The following is a 17,326-nucleotide window of genomic DNA, read 5'->3' on the forward strand; positions in this document are numbered from 1 at the left end:
CATTGATGTGAACTTGATTCGGGCTGATCTGTCCAAGACCAATGAGAAGGTGACGTCATTGGACCTCAAGACGACAAGTCTCACGACCGACGTCTCGGAGCTTCAGACGGAGATTGGCAATCTTAGAACGGCGAACGATTTCATGTCCCATCGATTGGAGGATTTTGAGAACAGGGCACGATGCTGTAACGTGCGTGTAATTGGCGTTCCGGAAAATCCTGAGGCTCACTCCGTTGATCTCCTTGTTGAGGACCTGGTTCAGAACTACCTTGCACCGTCTGGGTTAAGCAAATTCTTTCCGGTGGAACGTGCCCATCGTGTTCCGGGTGGAAAGGGCAAGCCAGGCGCGCCGCCGAGGCCCATCGTTGCCAAGCTTTTTCACTACAGGGACCGAGACGCTATCCTGCAGGCCTCGAGAGTGAAGGGCCCGGTGGCTTTTGAGAATGCTACTGTGAATTTCTATCCGGACTTTTCTCAACTGGTCCAGAGACAGCGAATGGGCTTCCGTGGAGTCAAGAAGCGTCTCCGAGACTTGGGACTGAAATATGCCATGCTTTTTCCCACCAGGCTGCAAGTTGAGTACAATGAGCGGACATTTTTCTTTGATCGACCTGAGACCGTCAGTGATTGGCTGGATTCCTTGCCGGATCGAACTAACCTGACTGATCCCGCCGAGCTCCCGGATGGGGCCGAGGGTGGCGTGGAGAGCTGACAGCAATATCTCTGCCCCCGTAACAAGACAATTTCAGCTGGGGTTCCGTAGTTGTGTGGTTTTTGTTTTCTGTGTCTCCCCATCTTTTTCCTCTCTCGGGGTGGCGGGTGGGACATGGGCCCTTTCCTCCTCCGGGGTCTTTCTGTAGAATGGGGTTGTTTGGGCGACAGGCACACTGCATGTTGGGGTGGCTTTTCAGTCTATTGCAGGGGTGCAGGGTGGGGGGTGTTGCATTGGGTGTTGGGGGGTGGGTTGGTGGGGTGTTTGTGGTTGTGTTTTGTTTTTTTCAAGGCGATGTAATGTTTGCAACTTTATTTTCAGTGTCTTGCTCTTTGTGGGGTGGCTCCTGCGTCACATGTTGGGATGGGGGTTGATGGGTTGAGGTTTGTTTCGTGGAATGTCAATGGTTTGGGGGATCGTATAAAACGGGGGGTGGTGTTGCGATATTTGCGACGACTGTCTCCTGATATTGTATTTTTGCAGGAGACACACCTAGTGGGTAATACTTGTCATGCGATGAATAGGTGGGGCTATCGTCTTGTTGCACACTCGGGGTTTACTACGGGCTCCAGAGGGGTAGGCATCCTTGTCCGGTCTTCCCTTCCCCTTGAGATAGACGAGTTACTCCTGGATGATAGAGGGCGCTATGCCGCCCTCGTGGGACGATATGAGGGCAAGACCCTTTCCCTATTTACCGTTTATGTGCCCCCTGGCCTGCAGACCTCCACCTTTTCTGATGTTGGCCGAGTGCTGTTGGGACTTCCTGATGGTGCTCTTTTCCTGGCTGGTGATTTCAATTCTGTTCTCTCGGGTTTGGTTGATCGTCACCCCCCCAGGGATACCCCTTCGGCCCAAGCTTGGCTGGGTGGTTTCCTGGATACCTTTGGTTTGGTGGACTGCTGGAGACTTCTACATCCCACCCAGCTCCAATATACTTTCCACTCCGGGGCTCATGGGAGTTTGTCCCGCCTTGATTATTTCCTCATGCCAGCGGCACAGGCTTCCTCGATCCGGGAGATTAGACACCTGGCCCGGGGCATCTCTGACCACTCCCCGCTATGGCTCTGTTTTGGAATGGGTATTGAAGCAGTGGGGCGGGTGGCACCTATCAATCCTTGGTACTTGAGCTCTCCTGGGACACGTGATCAACTGCTCGAGTCCTTAGACCACTACTTTCTGGACAACGAAGGGTCCGTCTCCTCTGCGGTGTCCCTATGGGAGGCCTTTAAGACGGTGATTCGTGGGCAGGCCCTATCTCTTATCGCTGAAACTAAGAAGGCCAGGAATCGGGAGGTGGTGGTTCTGGAAACGGAAATACTTGGGTTGGAGGCTGACCTGGAGTCGGGTGTTACGTGTGACAAACTCCATGCCCTTAGTCTGAAGCAATTTGAATACAAGTCCCTGGTCACGGATGCCGCCAAGACGATGTATAGTGAACAACGGGGCCGACTTTACGATGTTGGGGATAAGGCGGGTAAATTGCTTGCCTGGTTGGACAAGAAGGAAAGAGCGAATCGTGTTGTGCCTGTGATTCAGACTTTGGATGGTGTGAGAGTGACTGACCCGGGTGAGATAGTGGAATGTTTTGCGGATTATTTCCGTACGGTTTACTCCCCGGTGTCGGCTAGGGACGAAGATGACTCCCACTTCTTGTTGCGTGATATAGATCTGCCCTGCCTTTCGGAAGTGGAGCGGGTATCTATGGAGGCCCCGTTCTCCACGGACGAAATAGCGGCGGCAATTCGATCTCTCCGTTCGGGCAAGGCCATGGGCCCGAACGGCCTGCCGATTGAGCTATACAAGCTGCGGCCTGATAAGATTGCGCCCTATCTTCGAGCGATGTTTCGGGAATCCCGTGATCTAGGCACACTCCCCTATGACCAGCGTCTGGCCACGATAGTGGTTATTCCTAAAGAAGGTAAACCCCGAGACCTTTGTGCGTCATATAGGCCTATCTCCCTGTTAAACGCTGAGCCTAAGGTTCTAGCCAAGGTTCTTGCCACTCGTCTGCTGGTGGTCATCGGTGACTTGATTCATCCGGACCAATCCGGGTTCATCCCACACCGGAACACGCCCCTTAACCTGCGACGCCTTCATGGTGTCCTTGCGAGGGCGGGGTCTCTGACGGAACCGGCCATTTTGGCTTCATTGGACGCCTCGATGGCCTTCGACACGATAGAGTGGCCCTACCTTTGGGCTGCCCTCGTGAAGTTTGGTTTCGGCCCGGAGTTTATCGGATGGGTGAAACTGTTGTATACCAACCCCTTGGCGCAGGTCGTTGTTAACGGTCGAGTGTCGGTACCCTTTTCCCTTGGTAGGGGGACCAGGCAGGGATGTCCCTTGTCTCCGCTGCTTTTTGCTCTCGCATTGGAGCCGCTCGCTGCGTGGCTCCGATGGGAGCCGTCTATTAAAGGTATACGGTGGTCCCCCGACTTTGAGGATCGTGTTTCGCTTTACGCCGATGACATTCTTCTTTATCTTACCTCCCCACGTAAATCTCTGAATGTCCTTTTTGACGTCCTTACTTCGTTCGGCAAGAACTCTGGCTTGATTATAAACTGGGCTAAATCCTGTTGTATGTTATTTCTGGCGGTTTGCCTCCGCTACCACGTAGATTTCCCATTCAGGTTGCTCAAACAGGCTTTACATATTTGGGTATATTTATTACACTGGACTCGTCGCTCCGCTTCGAACGCAATCTCCTTCCCCCACTTCGTAGATTGAGGCTGGACGTGGCCCGGTGGCGTAAGTTACCTTTGTCGCCGCTGGGCAGGGCCGCCCTCTTCAAGATGATGTCCCTACCGCGCTTTCTTTATGCACTCCAGAATTCTTTTGATGTTATCTCTCCTAGTTATTTCCGGGAGGTAGAGGGTTTACAGAGACAGCTGATTTGGGACGGGCGTCCGCGCATTGCCCTTGCGAAGCTCACCATCCCTTGGTATGACGGGGGTGTGGCGCTTCCTGATATCAGAAGATATTACTGGGCCTCCCAGTTGTCCGCCATCAACCATTCGATGTACTCCCCCGGCCCGAATCCGGCTTTTGAAATGGACAAATTCCAATTGCCGGGTGGAGACTTCAATAGAGTGCTTTATTCCAGGGCGGCTGGGCTCTGCCTTACGGGTCCGACCAGGATTGCTGTCGGTGTGTGGCGGGCTGCGAATGTGAGCATGGGCTGGGTTGATCGAGTCACGCTGGCGACTCCACTTTATGCGTCTGAACGTTTGGGTAGTCTCTGGACTACGAAGGGGTTTGACCGCTGGGACATGATTGGTATCTGTAGAGTTTGTGACCTTTGGGTGAACGGAGCAGTGAAGTCTTTCGAAGCCCTTCGGAATGAATATGAACTGAGTGACAGAGAGTTTTTTAGGTATTTGCAGGTCCGTCATGCTCTGACTTCGGTTCTGGTCTCCGGTGCCGCCATCCCTGAATCCTCCCCCCTTGAAGATCGTATACTTGACGGTCATCTCCCTGATAGCACTATCTCTTTGATCTATAAGAAGTTGATCAACAATCGAGCGGATTTACTCGGCCGGCTTCGAGAAGTATGGACTGGAGACGGGCTGGACTTGGACGACGAAGACTGGCAATCGGCTCTGTCTTCCCCGAAAGAGGTCGCCATTCCCGCCCGGCTCCGTCTTGTCCAGCTTAAGATATTACACCGTGTGTACGTTACAGGTCCTCGTTTGGTTGCAATGGGTTTCTCCCTGGATGGTTTGTGCAAACGTGGGTGCGGGATGAGTGCTACGTTTCTCCATATCCTTTGGGAGTGTTCGGAGGTGGCTGATTATTGGACTAAGGTGCTTGCGGTGATGGCTGATGTTACTGGGATTGCCCTGTTGCCTGAGGCCCGGAGGTGTTTGCTGAACGTGTGGGAACCCAATGATTACACTGTGGCCCAGACGAGATGGGCGACCCTGGGGTACATGGTTGCAAAGCGAGATATAGCGCAGCTTTGGGGCTCGCAAAGGCCCCCTAAAGTGTCTGTGTGGGTAGAAAATATGGACTGGTCTATGTTCCGGGAAAAGACGGTGTACACGGCTAGGGGCAGACCAGGGGCCTGGACGAAGATCTGGAGTCAGTGGAATGCCTATCGTGGGAACATCTGTACTCCTCCCCTGGTAGAGACCCCTGATGTCCCCTTGTCCCCCTGACTTGGCATTCCCGTCAGTTCGTTCATTAATCATATGGTTTGCTTGACCTCCCCTCTGTCCCCCCACCCTGACTCATTCTATTGCTTGCAATTTGTATCTCCTGTTCGTGAGCTTCCCCCCCCTTTAGGGCTGACTCTGTTCATTACGCTATTCGCCTTTGTTTTTGTGTTTGTTTTCTTTAAGTTTTTATTTAAAATAAGAAAAGTCTTTTATCCTGCTCTACACTCTGTGCGGCACTTTGTATCCTGTTCTCGCTTGACCGCTGGGGTTTTGACCGCTGATTTTCTTGTATTGCACCATGCCTTGCTGTTAGCGGCCGGCCCATGTGGTTGTGGGCACGTGTTTGTACATATATTTTTGTGGCTCAATAAAGTTTTTCAAAAAAAAAATACAAAATACAAAATACAAAACGCATTGTCACAGCCAATAGGTCTCAGTTCAATATGCTAATGTATGCAGCTTTGGCACGTAACAGTAAGAAAGACAAACTTGAGGAAGCCAGCAGGAGAGCACAGACTGGACTATTGCTGTAAAGTAGCCCATCGTGCATTTACATGCAAGCACTCGAGTGGAGGCATAGAGGTGCACTAAAACAGCCAGTAGAATTACATGAGAGATGAATACTCCACTGGGCTGAGCCAAGAGGGGCTGACAGTCTCAAACCAATGGTTGAAAGAGGCTGGTCCCAGAAAGCCAGAGGTTGAAAGGCACAGACCAGAGCCCGCCTATTTACACTATTAGAAGCAGATTTAGCTCTTTGGATGTCTGGGTGCTGCACCTATTATGCCAGAAAAGCATTTCTAAATATCACTATCGCCGAGTCTCACAAGGGAGAAAGCTTACTAAATCAAAAATACAAACAAGTTGAGTGAGTGAGCCAAGAGTGGGAAAAATTAACATTCACCTAAAGAAAAAAAATGTAATGGATTGAAGTACTTTTATGTTACTGAAGAGTAACGAATAAGGTTTTTTACTGACTTACTGGCCCTTCAACTTTTGGGGGAAAGGGCTGTAGGGTTCTACTACCACCTATAACCTCGATCAACCGCTTAGTAGGATTTCTGTTCCAAGAAAAAAACAAAAAAACTGAAGCTTTTATTTTAAAGAACGGGCAGGCAGATGGATAAGTATAAGCTGTTAGATACCAGGCCTCCATGAAATGTTGTCACACATGCTGTGTTAAAATGTGCTCAATCTTATTCGAACCCAAGTCTCCATAACATGTCAAAAGCGCTGTGTTCAAATGTAGGCACTCCTGCACAGGCTGCATCTTTGTCGCGCGGAACGAACACTCTCTTTCTATTATTGCCAGCTGTCCATCATCACCACGCACATTGTTGCAGCGAGGAGAACTGTGTGCTTAATTCCTGCAGCGAGGATCTGCTCTGGCAGCATGCAATTATAGAACAAAAGGATTCAGGCAACCAACCTGCATTCTTACATGCATGCTGATGGGGACCACGACCAGCATCCGGCAAAGGCGCCGTGACGTAATGCACACACAGAATGTGATGAGGGGCATCTCGGTCCCCATATCTCAGATGTACATTAGCCTTCGGCAGAATGCCCCTGCTATGGTACAAGGAAAGCTCTGCTAAGACAGGATAAATGTGCACATGCACTTGTGTGATAAAGAACTGTCGAAAAGTGAAAGCACACATGGCTACACTGCCCCCAGCAAAACGAGAGACCAGACTCGTGATTGCATTAAGGCGAATTTCTATCTCCACACAACCTGTTCTGTAACGAATATGATAGCAGCAGAAACCAGAGTCCTTAAGTGCACCAAGAAACATATACCCCCTGTCTGGAAGCTAGAATCTCTCATCACACTGAAGTCAGCAAAGCAGCGGAAGATGTCTGCAAGCAATGTGATCTGCTTAGTGTGTACACCAGAATGACCCAAAGGATTGGTCACAGGCTCGCGGCCAGCCCCTGAACAAATTCGTACAGCGGTTTCCAACAGTCACATCTGTCTCGGGCAGACATGGGAATGTCGGTCGACTCCCATCACGCCCTTTAGATCAATACCTGCGACCGGATAGATATATATAACTGATTTCAGCTCCTAACCTTTTACTGCTGATACTCAACCACAGCATGTGCCTATCTTTACTGCTGAGATTGCACCACGGCATGATAGCAGACTAACGCAAAATGATGGGGGCCCCCCTCAGCAGAATGTGAAGGGGCCCCTAAGTCTCCCATATCTCACAGATAGTCATAGGCGTTGAGCTGAATGTTGGCCCTCTGAAGGGTTGAGGGGGGGGGAAGCGGTGGGTAGGGGCACTGAAAGAGTCCCTTGCATGTGCATAACTACATTCATTGCCAGGGGCGTCCGGTTTAGGTAAGACCGGTGAGGTGGGGAGGGGAAGTCGACAGACGATGGAATAGGAAATATTAAATAAAATAAATAAATGAAGCCAGTTACCTTGCGCTCGCCCCCTCAGCGCTACGGCAAGCACAAGGTAAGTGTTTTTTTTAATGTATTTGATAACCTATTTAGTCAACTGTCGACTTCCCACCCCTTCCACTTCGCCCCATCCCTCTTACCTGAACCGGTGGCGCCTGGTTATTGCACATAATACTACAGCATGTGCCTAACATCCTTCATAGCTGACACTGCACAACAGTGCATAGATAACTGCCTTCAATACTAAGATAGAACCACAGCATGCGCAGTGTTTGAATTGGAAATCATTTTCCTCTGGAACCAATTATGGGCAAAGTGGCAGAGGAAAGGGGTGGACTCGTGAGGGGCGGAGCTTCAGAAGCAGAGTGTGACAGTCAACTTAAAGTTGAGAATTAAAAAATCTGCTGCAAAGAAATTGGCAACACGGACATATGTAAGAGTAAATCTGTTCTAGATTCCTTAATTGATCACAAATAGGATGCTTTTTAAAGTATCTTACAGCTATCCTGCAGAAGACAACTGCTGCAGAGATCTTTGTGTGCACAACAATTTTGAGGAGATTATGATAGCAGTAAGATAACTCTAGTGGCTAACACAAACCTGGGAAAGTTCTGTATTTTGTCCAGTCGCAATTTGTCTCAAAGTAGCACAGAAGGTTAATGTACCAGCTGCAAAGCGCACTGTGTAACACGGAGATAACAGATTTGTTTTTATGCAGATAGGTAAGTGGGCTACTGCTTTTGACACTATGATCTTTTTGTTACTTCCAGTTCATAAAGTGAAAGCACAGTGATCTATTTACTGGCATCAGGAAGCTGCATGCAAAATTTAAGTCAGGTTTGGATTCTTATTGGGGGTTTTTTTCTCGGTCTGTTCTCATTGTTAGATTACAAAGAAATGTTCCTTTGGGGAGTGATAAAGTCTCATTAGTACAGACAATCACATACACTGCGTTAGATTTCATATCCTGACTTTGTGCTACTCACTGCCATCCACTCTTGATATATAAAGTCTACACACATGGATGACATGTGAACCTTTTAAGTTATAACCCTCATTGCCTAGTGTAACATGTCCTGTATGTCGATTTACACATAAGTATGATGTATAGTGCCTCTGTGTGATGTAAAGCACTCTAACACCCTACACTGGGATGATTAGTGATATAAAAGAATTAAGTACAAAAATAGTAGGGGCCATTTTAATCAATAATTGTGTAATTAATTATACAGACAGATAAATCTTGCATTGTTACAGTGCAAGCACACATCTTACATAGGGACATGAACAAAGTTAAAAACCTGCCTCCAAATTATAGTTTCTCTTAAGTACTTGTGAAGTGATACGAAGCTATGCACCTTTGTTTTCTTCGGCATCTAGGTGTTAGATGCCAGATAGCTCAAACCAGTATTATACTCAAACAGATGGGCTGAAAGCCTTCAAATCAAGCCTTTGTTTTGAGCCCAGCTAGAAGTGTAAATAAGAAAGCCTGAATTGAAAAGAACGTTGTTGGATTAATACGACTCATTCATTTCTGTGACTGTGCTACGTTTTAAGAAATTTGAAAGTTTTGCCGCCATTATTAATAAAATCTACATATGATTCAGCACAAGCATTTGCTGTTTTGCTGATAAACATTGGATGAACTTCCCCTCTGGGAATTTTCGGCTGTGCAATCAGGGGACATTTCCCCTGGGGTGACGCTCTTTTCAATTTTCCCTTTACGCTGGTGGATCAGTCAGCGATACCCTAGTCGCACGCAGAAAATCAACCTTACCATTTTGAACTCTCCGTGTTCAACATTATAGTAGTGCATGTACCACCATTCTACTAAATAAGAAAGCCTGTCATTCCCTGCACGTTGCTGCTCCAAATGGAATGTTGAAATGTGTCCTGGTGTCAGAAAATGACACTAGGACAAATTTAGCATTTATCCCTCAGTCTGCCAGATCCGGCCAGATAAAGCTGCTGTAACTGGTATCCAAGTCAATCTCCCTACTTTCTAGCACTGGCATGTGTCTAACTGCGTTCACTGAAAGGCAGCGTATTTCCTTCACTACTTAACCAAAACCACAGCATTTGCTCAACTGTCCTCATAGCCGATACAGAACCACAGCACATGTCTAACTTCCTTCACTTCTGAGCCTTTAAACACAGCACGTGCCTAACGGCCTTTACAGCACTAGCACACTTTTTAAATTATCTATGGCCATAAATACTGCAGCCTGCAAAATTTAACCAAGACTCTCTTAGGTTACCCAAATCTCCAGTTGTATATGTAGTTTACTCCAAGGCATACGGCAGTGGGTTTCAGATACAAAAAATAAGTCTGCAAACTAGTACAAATGAAAGAAGAACTGGGGTCTCTAAAGACCAGGCGTGCCACCAGCTGAGGCCAAACCGTCCTAATAAAAGACCACCATTTAAGGCTTGACATTCTAATGTGGTCAAACACTGTTTAATCCCAAACCAGATTACCTACTCAAACCCTCCTAATAAAAACACACAATAAACAACTTCTTCAAAGATAAAAGTGAGAAGATAAAACAGCATATTGACAATAAAGCTGCTCACAATCTGGTCAACCTCTGAAGATAATTTCATTCAACGATGAGGCCACCCCTTCATTTAAAATGAAGAAATATTCCAATTAAGCCCTAGCCATTCTAATGAACATAAGAAACACATACCTCACCCTACATTCTTCCCCGGGTGCTTCAAGCCAGGTAAGGCATTCTCCGTCTGAAAAGGCCCAACTGGGAATTCAATGGACTTACAAGTTACAATCCAATCACCCATTTTCTATTCCTCCGTAAGATTTTTGAGAAGGGCATTACCACCCAACCTCAAGACAAGTTGAAAAGCTAAACTACCTGTGCGGTGCAGTACAGACACAGCAACTACTGAAGTAGTGGATGACTCCCTAAAAATCTAATGTAACAGTGACAAGTGGCTTCAATGTCCCATATGACCTCTTTGCAGCATTCAACACTACTGCTCATTGAACCATATTCAAAACCCTCACTTGCTGAATTAACTTTGGCATCATAATCTGGCAATGAATGATATGATTCAGCCCAATGGCCCACATGAGCTCCTCTAGATGAGGTCATTTTTACATCTTGTGGATCACCATAAATCTCTATCTTCTTACCAACATTTTTTAACTGATGTATAAACCCAACCATGACAGAACGTGTGCCCATCCTCCTTTATTGCAAACAACTGGTTCAAAGCTTGCTCTTCAAGGTGAACCTTGATGGTTTCACTCCTCGACAACACCAAATCTGTAGGCTTCTACACAGGCACCACCCTGAGCCTCAAGGCTGACAGTGCATGCAAGACAATGACTGTCATGCATCAAGTAGCCTTCAACCTCAAAGTTAAGCCGTTCCTACCGGAAGCCCACTTCAAACCTGCAGTCTAGACTCTACACCTTTCCCATCCTGAATGCTCTTCTGACTGCTGCCACTACTGTCCACCCAATTAATTGAGGACTGTTCTTTATGCAGCAGCAAACCTTAACATTTAGTCGATGTAGCTATGAGAAAATCACACCAGTCCTCAGAGACCTCCAAAGGCTCTCACTGACCATCTGCACCAAGTCCTACTATATCACCCACAAAAGACTCATATATAGCACCCCACCATATTTGGCTCCAAGAATGGACATCCCCGACTGAGTATGCAAGACATAAAGCAGCATCACCGGTCTGGAAATAAAGGAAGGAAAACTGGCAGTTGCCGTTCCAATGCCAATCCACTGGGATCCACCCCTTTTCCACTTCCACAGGAGAGCTCAAAACTAGTCCCTTCAATCAATCAACATATTGTTAGTGTAACCATTAGGTTGCGACACCGCTTTAAGATTTCGTCCAAGCTTCACCTGCCTATATTTTTCACTCCCCTCAGTAACCCAAACCAACCTGGTCTCACCTCAGAACCCTTTCTATCTCCACCATAAATCCCTATAATTTCTACTATATCCACTTCTTTCCCATTCCCACGTTTCTGCACAAACCACACTAAATGTGCCTTTCCTGTACAGTGTACTGTTGCTTTGTAACCAGGTTGGTACTTATAAAACTCAAATGGCACAATAGTTTGTGAGATCTACGAAGCAGCTCCTCAGGTACAGCTATTGTGGAGAAGTCAAATACCCAGCTAAAATACAGTAAAAGTGGGCCAGGTAAAGTTTGAGTGGCATTGAGCTTCTACGGCTGATCCAATCAATGATCTGCAAACTTTTCTAGTGCCACTTAGCCTTCCTTTGCTCTCAGTTGAATGTTCAAGTAGACATTGGGATACAGTAACTCAAAACTGACATTTTGCTGTTTACCTTTTGTGTGATGGTGGGGTAGGGTTGGAGAAAAAGGGACTTAACCATTGATTTTTGTAGTAGAGTCACTTTAAGGTGCTTGCATTGCGGTACTGGATGCTTACCACAAATGTTTTCCACTGGCCTTGCGAGTATTGAGGCTGAGAAGCTAATAGGGTTAGGGCTAATGGGAAAAACAAACTGAAAACCATTGGCCATAACCAAAAGGATTATCACGTGCGGGACCCAACCTGCCTGGGAAACCTTTGGAGATGGTTTTGGTCTCACAATGTAAAGGTTATTGGAAACATCTTAGTAACCAGATAGATTCCTAGATGACTATGGGGATGGCAGACACCGTGTACATTTCTGGCCTGCCAAACATAAATCACTTCAGATTGCTAGGTATGTCAAGTCACCCTCAAAAACCACTAGGAATCCTCAGAGTCAAGCTGAACATCCAGACTAGCAGACGCAGGAGGGGGCTTTGCTGCTGGATTGCACTTCCTCGTTGGTTAAATGCATCTTGCTGGTGGAGTGGACTGAGCTAGCCACAATTCTCTGGTACTTTGTAAGTCATTCTTGATAACAAATTGTTCCCTTTTTCACTTGTTCCTCCTAATCCATGATAGCTTTAACAGTCTCTGTGGAAGAGTGGACAGGTGTTTCAGGGCTGCATCCATGATGTGGGAGCCTCTTATCCCAGCTTGTTTCATGTAAGAAGAAGCTTGGATCTTCAAATAGGCCCTGCTTCACAGATTTTTACTACCATGGAGAAAAGAAAAATTGATTTGTTCTGGAGTTGGATATGTATTTCTGTTAACACATCAAACATGAGAAAACCTCCTTAGTGTAAGGGTCCTTGCTGCAGATCATGCTCATGCTTAAGAATGCAGCTGCTCTCCACAGCTTAAGAGTACCAGCTCTGTCTCTCAGCTCGAGAGTGATCCCTAGCTTAATGGAGGCAGCTATTACCCACAGCTTCAGAGAACCAATTCAGTCTCCCAGTTTCAGAGTGCAAGCCATAGCATAAGACAGCCACTATATGTTCCACAGCTTGACAGGGTCAGCTCTGCGACCCAGAACCAGAATTAGAGTCATACATTAAGAGGGTAGATATACTGTACAGCTTGAGAAGGCCAGTTTATCTCCCAACTCAAGAGTCGGGTCTAGCTTAAAGAGGCCATATATATTCCATTACTCAAGAGTCAGTCCTGTATCTCAGAACAGACAAGACAGATATAGCAGTAAATCCAAAGGGTGGCTCTGGGTTCTAGGTTTGAAAAGATAACATTGTCTTTGGATTCGGAAGACCAGCTGATACCCAGTTTAGGAAAAATAGACCTAAACTCGGATCTGAAAGGTGTAGCTGTAGACTACAGCTCTAGTCCTAAATCTAAGAATCCAAGTGGTTCCCTGGATTACCTCCCATATCAGAGGGTCAGTCATAGCCATGGATCACAGGGCCCCAAATAGCTCAAGCAGTTCTGCCTCACAACGCTGAATCTGAAAAGACATCTGAGGTGGGGCCTTCCCTAAACATGAATCTAAAATACCAGCGCTCTCTTCAATAGATCAAGTGGACACCTCTAGCACCATAGGGTTAGCCTTCAGGCACTACCGCTCATGTTAATCTAGACAACTAGTATAGGTGTGGCTATCATTTTAACATGAATATGGAATTCTTTTTTATTCCTAGGTAGAACACATTTAGCCCTGGGTCCAAAAGTCTACTCCGCTCCTCACTGCCCTAAGGACAACAGTGTGCGGTCATTTAATCTCTTGTTTATTGTGGACACTGGGCTGAGCTTCAAGGCAGAGCCCAGCTCTGACTCCGAGTCCCTTTACAGCATATAATAAGCAGACACATGCGAAAATCTCTAATGCCCATTTCTTCTGCACCATCCCTTTCTTTGTTAAAAAAAACAACCTCATAACCAATAATACACCCTACAAAGCGTGCTCTTTGCTTTTCTCTGCTGTCTCAATGATTAATTAAAGCAAAGGATCAAGCTGAAATATAGTCCCTTTTATTCTCGGCGCCCCACACCGACCTGGTGATAACAACAACTGCTAAGAATTGATTTCACGCCTCAAAGCAAGTACCTTTTGGCAGGTTCCACGACACAAGGTCATGCTAGCCTGCGTTGTTTAACATGCATATACTGCCGGGCGCGGAATGATGCTGCCAGTGAAACACCTAAGTGCCACTCCACTACAGACACAGCCGTCTAATGCCGACTACTAGAGCGTCGTGCAGTGAAGAATCGGAGAGGGAAAAAGCGCACACAGCGTTATATTAAAATCCTTTCATTGGAGCGGCATTCAAGTTGATGTTTGACTAATATGCATTTCAAATTCATGATGGACGTAAATGGTTCCTAAACACAATCCGTTGCAAACCGCTTTAGCATGTACAGGTTGTAATGCTCCGTCCAATCGGCTCAGCCACATCCCACACGCGTTGTCATTGCATCATGCTTCACTGCTCCCGGGGGCAAATCTGCTGGGAGAACTGCCTTTGCGTCATTCTGAGAGCATCCAAGGTGTGAAGACACCATGAACAGCTGGGGTCAGAGATCGGCTGGACTACAGGAAAACCTGGCCACCAGCTAAGAAGGAAGAAAGAGTCGGTTGTGTGCAACCTCAATTTCCCCTGGAATGTAGCTTTACACGTCCACTCGCACCCTACCGTCTCACACCGACAGGAAGCACTGGCACCCTTCTTGACTACAGTTTGCTACCCCGAAAAAAGAGAGTACTGGTACACCTAGGAAATATGCTTAAACGCCTCCTCAATGCACAACTGCCGCTATAATAACCAGCAGTATTCTTTCTTGTCGACCTCGACAGCAGCAAACGGGCATCCGACATTAGGTACAGTTTACAATCCCCAAAGAAACCCTTGGTTACCCCAACAAGAAATGGCAATTACCACAACCACACCAGGAAGCAGAATGGATCCCATGGAAAGCAGCAGGTATCCCACACCCAAGAGAAAACAGATTTCATTACAGCTGCAACAAATCAAGCTCTATTGCCCAGGTAGGAATGTGCCAGAGGAAGCAGCCTGCATTACACCTCTTCAGAAATTCGTCTTTATTACACTACCCGTAACCCAGAGACTGTCTTACACCAGCCTGTATGAAATTGCATTACCCCAATAACAGGAAGAAGTAATTCTTGCCCCCACAGGAGTTAGCATGTATTTACAAAAAGAAGCAGCCTTCACATATCATCATAGCAATCTGTATTTAATACTCCCGCATTAACTCAGATTTTATATCATCTTCCCACGGGGAGCATTATTACCTGAAGAGAAATCGGGCTTTCTTACACTCACATCCAAGAAACACTTGCTACAATCTTACAGGAAGTCGTAATAATTAGCAGCATCATAGGACGCATCCTTTATTACTACAACAGGAAGTGAGTGCCCTTCTCTAACCTCGTCCATTCCCCGACCTCCATGGAAGCAGCATCTATTGTCGCTCTCCAGCAGCCCTCCTCCTCCGGAAGCAGCCTCAACACCCCTTTTGCACACTCGGATTTACCATGTCCCAGCCCACTTAAATCCTCACTACCCAGCAGATCGTGCATTCCTTTGCATGGCATGACTCTGCCGTTGCTCCATATACCCTCCCATCCTTCGGCTTCCCCTGCATACCTCAAGGTACATATTCCTGTTCTCTTCCCACAAGCTCGTGGACTCTGACTCCTCCACAGCCAGTATCGTCGGTAACCCCTGCAAGACCAGAACGTCCCCGTTACCTGCTCCATTACCGTCGCCGGGTCTTTTTACCCTACCCCCGTCCGTTTACCTGCCCCCAGGCCAGAGCGCACCAAGGTCTGTACCAGCACCCACGTACCTGCCCCCGCGGCCCAAACCTGCCCACATCCCATGGCTGGTCTACCCCCCCCCCGCCCCCCCCCAAACACACACTCACCTGTCATCTTATTCACCAAATACCTGCTCCCTATTATCTGTCTACGATAAACCCCTGCCCACCGCCCCGCATGTCTACGACCGCAAGAGTTGCCCTTACCTGCCCTCCCCACGGGACCCCCGCTCGCCCTCCCGGCTCGCCGGTTCCTCCATCCCCCGCGTCTCCCGCAGCCGCAGCGTCCCGAGCCCTCAGAGCCGCGCGCGCGCGCACGACGGCGACCCTGCGCGTGAACGGGAACGCGCACAGGCTCAGCAGCCGTTGTCAAGGAGACCTAACTCCACCTGCGTCCAACGCGCGACACCGGCGGCGGCGGCAGCAGCGGCATGGACATAGAAAGTGGACGAGCTGTCAAGGAAGAGTTTACACACATGACCTGAGAGGTAGGGATCATAAGGAATATGCTCACGATTTTGCGAACACTGAAAATGCCCGTCAGTTTCAGACGTGGGTCTCAAGGTAATGTCGAAAAGCATATATACGCTATGTCGACTAAGGCAAATCATTGTACTACACAATCTATTATGTACTATACCACATAATACAGTCATCACTGTGCTACAAAATGTGGGAAGCACTGTACCACGAAATACGATGGATGTGTTACATTACACGGTCTCCGTTATACTTATTACTGGACATGCATGCCACTGTCCTGCACATTGTGTCTATTATCGAACTACAGATTATGGTAATTTGTCCCCCGGGACGTATATGATTATACTACAGAAGATGCCTACGTCTGTATTGCTAAGTAATTTCAAATTAGTACAGCAGATGACCAGCGTTGTAGAATAAACTCATCAAGGTATTACAAAACATGTCAATCAATCAATCAAGATACTTATAAAGCGCACTACATACCCGTGAGCGTCTCAAGGCGCTGGGGGAGGGGGGTGCTGCTACTGATCGAAGGGCCAGGTCTTGAGGAGTCTTCTGAAGGCCAGTAGGTCTTGGGTTTGCCGTAGGTTGATGGGGAGGGTGTTCCAGATGTTGGCGGCGAGGTGGGGGAAGGATCTGCCTCCGGCGGTCATTCTTCGGGTGCGAGGGACTGTGGCGAGGGCGAGGCCGGCGGAGCGGAGCTGGTGGGTGGGGGTGTAGAAGTTGAGTCGTCTGTTGAGGTATGCCGGGCCGGTGTTGTGGAGAGCTTTGTGTGCGTGGAGGAGGAGCTTGAAGGTTATCCTCTTGTTGACGGGGAGCCAGTGCAGGTCTCTCAGGTGGGGTGTGATGACGGCACTATAGAAAACGTACCTTCACTTTTTTATGGTCTTCCATGAGCACTAACATGGTTGCTGAGATGATGAAAAATAAACCCTTCACCAATGTTGTTTTAGTTTACTTCTTACTCGTTCAGCGCAAGTCGCGTCATCTGTGTTCATGTCCAGACGCAGATTTAGTGAGTGGGGCTAGGGTCTGTGGAACTTCTGTAATCAGTCTCTCCTTCTGTCCCATGATATAGCCCGTTCTTCAGAAGAACTGCTAGAGCACTGGGCCCCAGCAACGAGGGGCCCAGGGAGAAACTGGGTTATTGGTTGAGGGGGATGAAACCCTGCTCGAGCAACAACCACAATCCTTGTCATGGTGAACCACAAAAGGTCACTAAAATAACCTGTGCTTCACCCTCTGGTAGCTTGGCATAAAAGCAGCCAGGCTTAATTTAGAGACACTGAGTAAAGTATTTATGCAGCAAACCAACAGTAACACAGTGAAAACACAACATAATACAAATTTCAAACCAATTTAGAAAACTAGAGTATGTTTTAACAGATAATTTCAGACCAAAAT

The 17,326-nt window shown here is 47.5% G+C and overlaps 1 protein-coding gene across 2 annotated transcripts in view; it reads right to left on the bottom strand.

Annotated features, from left to right (window-relative positions):
* SRCIN1 (SRC kinase signaling inhibitor 1) overlaps window positions 1-15,722 on the bottom strand; it is an 808,310-nt gene extending 792,588 nt beyond the window's left edge. For both annotated transcript variants that reach the window (XM_078645611.1, XM_078645612.1), the window contains exon 1: window positions 15,644-15,722. The gene's annotated coding sequence lies outside the window, so the exon portion shown is untranslated. The remainder of the gene's footprint in view (window positions 1-15,643) is intronic.
* Between the last annotated feature and the right edge of the window lie 1,604 nt (window positions 15,723-17,326).

Source organism: Lissotriton helveticus, chromosome 5_1 (assembly GCF_964261635.1).
Source record: "Lissotriton helveticus chromosome 5_1, aLisHel1.1, whole genome shotgun sequence".
NCBI lineage: Eukaryota > Metazoa > Chordata > Amphibia > Caudata > Salamandridae > Lissotriton > Lissotriton helveticus.